The sequence below is a fragment of the Echinococcus granulosus genome, assembly GCF_000524195.1.
Source record: "Echinococcus granulosus chromosome Unknown EG_S00086, whole genome shotgun sequence".
In the NCBI taxonomy this organism is placed as follows: Eukaryota; Metazoa; Platyhelminthes; class Cestoda; order Cyclophyllidea; family Taeniidae; genus Echinococcus; species Echinococcus granulosus.
Genome location: NW_020170466.1, coordinates 311,721 through 317,815, shown reverse-complemented (window position 1 = coordinate 317,815; position 6,095 = coordinate 311,721).

Genomic DNA, 6,095 nt, shown 5'->3' with positions numbered 1-6,095 from the left:
CTGTCATCTTCGTGTAGTCCACACGAAACGATGGCATTAATATGTATTTACCATATTTTCACTCTTGCACCCAAATCATTTCTACATTTAAATTCTGCCGCATACTTTTGCCACTTAATTGTTATCAGTAGGTGTACACCTTAACGAAGCTTGTGTTACTTCACATTAAGCGCAAACTTTATGCACAAATTTCAACGAAAGAAGAGCTGTTGACTTTATTCTTTAGTTCTTTTTTGTAATTAACAATGACATTAGAGCATCTTTTAATATTTACTTTGCAGCCCTTTATATGATGTTTTTCCTCATTTTAAACAGCATTTCAGGCTTTTTGAAAACTTTGTGCACCGTTTTTTTGGATATTTTTACTACATTTGATTTATATACTAATTTCGGCTTTATAAGAAGGCTAAGAATTAGTGAGATTGATCGTAAAGCCCTTCTGGTAATTGCATTCCCTTGTACACACGCACTTTTTATAAGTCAGAGATTTTCGTTTCCATCCTCACATCATTCAATGTCGGCGTGTGATTTGAGCTGGTCACCTTTACAAATCAAATTTAACTTGATTTTAGAACCAATGATGCCTGTTGCATAGTTTTGGCTAGTTAAAATGCTTTGTTGGTAAAGTCTGCTATCCAGAAATGGGCTAAAATATTACCTTTGGGTTTAAATTATTCGACAGTAAAGTGTTTCTGTCAAGAAGGCATTGCGTTTTTTAATAAAATGGATTCACCTATCTCAGTCGGTTGGTTGAATGTCTCGTTGTGTCTGTGTGGGCGAATAAGTGCTTCATTATGGAAAATCAGGTAGCGGTGGTGGTGGTAGTGTACAGTAGCAAATTAAACGAGTCCCATCCACATGCACTGACAGTTAATAGTGGGAAGCATCAGTGACTCGCATTTCTTTTCTTTACTTCTTCGGCAGCATTCAAATTGTTCATGCAGCATTGCTAGTGAGATAAGTGACATGACTTTGGCATCACTTGTGTGCCAACGATGTGTACATTGTTCCCACAATTAATTGGCACGTTTCATGTCAATGTCAAGTCCGCCGCGATACATGACTCCACTATAATTCATCTTAAGAAAGAGGAGGAGTAATGATACAGTAGAAAGGAAATTTTCGATCTAATAAGACAGCTCAAGAGGGTTCCTAATCTTACTTAATTCTAAGATGAATGTGGAACCATTTCACTCCGCATACCCTTATACTTTGTATTCCATAGACACGTTCCTTTAGGTAATTATTCCATGTAGAAAAGAAGGCCAGGCAATACAAAACAGACAGACCGAAACCGATTAAAGGAATCAATTTTATATAAGCTGAATTCGCACCCCTTGATCTCTTAAAGGACTTAGTATTATACCATTGCATCCGTCATAAAATGACACTAGCTTACATGGCTAGTCCAGAGCATTTTCAGGATTCATTCCTGCATCCTGACAGGCGAATGAAAGATAAGGCTTTAAACGTTTTACAAAGGGGTTAGAAGGTCTCCATTACAAAATTTTTTCGCCCAAACACTTTGATGAAGTCAGATAATGGGCAATTCTGAATAAATTGGAGGTATAAGGGTGTAGAAGAGTTGGTAAGTCTGTGAATGTACATGTTAACCTTCACATATACTAGCATTAACTATTCCAAGGTCCCGCCTACACTGTTATATTTAACTCCTCTATTAAAAGCAATCCCTCTGCTAGTTGCAAAAACGATTTACTTGCATTATATAAGTAGCAAATATTTTGTGCACAGGTTAGCGTGGTTTCTCAATATCATTACCTTTTTTATCTTCAAATGTTAAAAATTATTGCATTACGCTAAAAAATGGAAATTTAATTGTAAAATCCAATAAAATGAGGGCAAAATACGACCACTTTTTATGCAAGTGAAAGCGTTTGTTTTTCTTCCACAGTGGTAACTGTGATAATACCACTTTAATCAGACTGACGTATTTTCGCGTCCTTACGTAATGTAAACATAACATTGGCTATTTAGAGTCATTCGACTTTATTTTCCTAAGTATCAAGCGTAGTAGGTGACAGCGGTAAGAGAAGTAACAGAAAATGTTGAAACTGCTTAAGCAATTTAAAGTTCCTATGCTAGACCCTTACTTCTTCTCAGTAAATTAGCTGGAAGTGTGCTCCATTGCGTCAGATCAGAGTTACCTTTTGGAGGCAGATGAGGTAGTCAAGACCCAAGCATGAGTTGAAATCAAGAAGGAATCCTTCTTATTCAATGTTACTTTTTTAGGTCATATATAGGACGGGAAATTAATTGCAGCCACTGTGAGAGATGTTTCCAAGATTTATCACTATTACACCAATCAGAACATATTCAGCTTAAGATCATACCGAATTACTGCTTCACCTGCAGCCTAGTAACCCTAAACTTTATCGCATTGTATTAAAGACTGGGGTGACTAATCGGGCGATTTCTATATTTAAGTGAAATAAGTTTTGTTTATTTCAAATTAACCATCTGATCAGACAACAGCCAGTGTTCCTCTACCCAACCAAACAAATATCAGATATCTAGTTGGCTGGGTGGAAAAAAAATGGCTTAGAGGGTCTGAACACTGACATGGAGTATAAATGGTCTGCGGATTTAGAAAGTTTCTTTAGGAGGAGACAGCATGGCCTCTTAAGAAGGATGATTGCAAAGAGACGGTTGGAAAAAAAGATTTGCATTGAGCCTACCCTTAAAATCCGCGGTCAATTCGCTCAGGAAAATGCTACCTTACCTCATAGAAGTTATTGTCAGCTATTCTTGTCATTTGACCCCAGATATTTTTTTCTTCTCGAAATTCTGCATAGCTTATTTAAACCACTTTGAATCTCCACAGATTCTTCATTACACAAAAATGTGCATTTTTTTGACTCACTGTCAAAGTGTCACTTGTCAAGTCATCTAATTACACCACCTTCTTGATGCATTTGTCAAATCGACATGTTTTGCTTAACTAAACGTGGCTTTCAATCCGGCACACGTGTACACCCATTCAACCTAAACAAACAGGCGTGAGTCACCAGATTCGTTACTGCAAGCTAATGGCTGGGTTCAAACTTGCTGTGGTTGCGAAGCCTCTTCTCTAGTCGTGTGAAGACATGTTTAATAGTTAGGTGGAGGAGGTGATGACGAGGCCTTTGGTGTTGGTGTCTTACTCAGTGCTGTTTAAATAATTAACAGAGTTTGGTGAGACATATATTTGGGTATACTTTTGGTGTACTGGGGCTCAGGATGGTCATGGTCGCCTCATTGGCGACCGCCGAAAGTGAATAGAGCCAAAATGAATAAGGTATGTGGGAAAAATCACTGGAGAAGACGAAATGGTGAAAGTGAAAACATGTTGCGATTGGGCGAAAATGTCAAGAGAAGAGGTACTGGCGGTGCATCGAATCCTGACATCCATTCCCCTCTCTGGAGTCCAGTGAAAAGTTGACCAATACGAAAAGCAACCCTCACGGAATGTAGGCAGACGTCTAATCAGTCATTAAATGCGAGAACGGGGTAGGAATTAGGGAGGCAGAGGGCGATAAATGGGACAAATATATGGGTTGTTTTTAGGGTCTCGTCCAGCTTTATAGTGGTGCATTTCACTGGGACAAAACACCTCCAGATCCCCCGACTTCGAAGAGATACTTTATCGGCCCTGTGATTAACTGATTTCGTGGTTGGAGGAAAAAAATCATCATGAGAGCTTCACCGCTGATTTACCAAAATTTAAGGGGTTAACGATCAGATGAAAAATGGCTCGTTGCCAACCATGCGGTATGACGTTCTCGTAGTCGATGATTACGGACTTATCCATGCAGAGCGTCAAAGCAAGTAGGAGGTTTATTTAACCAAACCTTTTGTGATTTGGCACAGCCTACTGAAAGATCTGCTGTAGGTTTGTTTATCATAAATCTACTTCTAGACACCTGCAGAGGTAACTCGACTTCCACAAAGTTGACAGCAAGAGGGAAGGAAATGCCGAATTTCCCAGTTTCAGCTATTGTTGGTACTTCGGAGGTGAAGGCCTTGTTACTATGTTAACAAATAAATAGGCAAAGACTGCAAATTGAAGGGTAAATAATATCAGATATTCTCTTTTATCTACCCTTGAAAAGTGACTGTATGAAAAAAAGCAGATGAGACGAGATTTTATTCCCTCGGACAGCTGAAAGAACACCAAATGAGTGATCCATGGGGTGAGGGGTTAAGAGATCAGACTGCATCACTACATTTGAATCATAGGTAGATGATTAAATACTTATTTCGAAATACGCACTTTACAAAGCATAAGGTTTGTTATTAAAAATGAGACAAAGGGACTTGAATCCAAACATTATGGAGGACTTTGTCTCGAGAAACAAAATACTAAAAAGAAGAATGGGAGAGTTAGAAGAGGTCAGTGAGACAGTATCTCCAGCCCCTTCGAAGGTGCGATCAAGGGTCTTCTCATTAGTAAGTCCTGCTACTTTACGGGGTCTTAAAGTGATCCGCTAGACTGCTGCCCCATCTCTTTGATGAAAATATTTCCCATCTACAAGGAAGTACTTCCCACTGAAAGCGTCCGTGGCCCACCCTAGCACACAAAATCTGCCTAGTTATCAAAGCTAGAGCAACGGGTGGGTGGCCGGTGACGATTGCTGGAATACGCAATCCGATTCTCACCCTGGTTCGGTTAATCAGCCAATTATTTAACAGACTGACAACGCTGCATTTTTTCAAAAGCTGAGAGGAAGTGTGGAAAAAGTCACCTTGTCTCCCCTTTACTGCTCAACTGCTTTATCACTCACCGACAGGTATAAGTAACTTTCCACCAAAAGAAGAGAATATAGGGCTTTTTCCATTTGTGAAGACATACACTGTTAACCCGTGAATCGCCTGTGAGAGTACGGCGTGTGCGCACGCAACAGCTGGCTGAACTGTGGAGACACGATGGGTGGGGGAGGAGGGTTCCCAAAGTTTCTCTATTTAAGATATTAACTAATGAGAGGAGTCAAACGAGAGAACGAATGTCCAGGCCTTCTTAAAATGGTCGAGAATTTGAGCATTTGGCGACCATTTAGAGATTTTTCAGGGGTTCCAAGCATCTGCGAATCATTTTTCTTATCAGCTCAATGACTTGTCATGCCATTGTTTTCAAATTAAAAAATGTGAGGCTTTATTTAGCCTTATTCGCCACCATTATCTCCATTCTCAACTGAAATATGTTTTATAACATGTTTTTTGTCTCGAACTGATGAAAACCACAAATCACTGAAATGAATTCATTGATTGGCCACTATTGTCCAATTTGCTGTGACCTTGACATTAATTAGTTTATTATACAGGGTAGTCGTTAATGAAGTGCACAGCACGGTGGATTATGCAGAAGGCCTCATTCTGACCCAAATATTTGCCATTTTTTATCAGTGTATAAACAAACAGCATTAACAAAAAGTGCAGAGGCTTATCGATGATAAGTAGGTGTCAACCTTGTCAATAACACTGTGTTCATGGGTGCTTCCTTCCTCCACCGTCCACCCCCGCTCAGTGCCTTTCGCATTATTCAACAGCAAATCCTTGCATTAGCGTAAAAGAACAATTTTTCCGTCTTTTTTAAAGAGTAATAAATAAAATATCTTTTGCTAAAGGTCACTGGATTGCCTGAAACAAGTCACATTTATTAGCAAATAGTACACAGCCACTGTGGCAATAAAATTTGCGTTACCTCGTTTGACCTTGAACTGAGGGACAAAGTCTCGATTGCCTGATGCAGTGCGCGCATAATTCAAAAATCATGTCATACCCAATGCCTATCATGCCCGTAATGCCTTTTGTGACAATTTCAGAGGAATTTTAACATCTAATCTGGAAAAGGGGAAGATGGGGTGGGGGGGGGGGAAATGAAAGAAATTTTGACATACTTGTTAGCTGCCCTGGAGGGACGGTGAGTTATTCAATCTCAGCACAAACTCAGAACTTGTCACTATTAAAAAAGGAAAAAAAAAACAAACCAAAAGCATACTTACGCAACTTTTGTGAGTCACATTATACACTTAAATATAACAAGCATACTTTCCCATTGGATAGCCTAAAATTGGTTGTAAATAAGCCACATTTCTTTT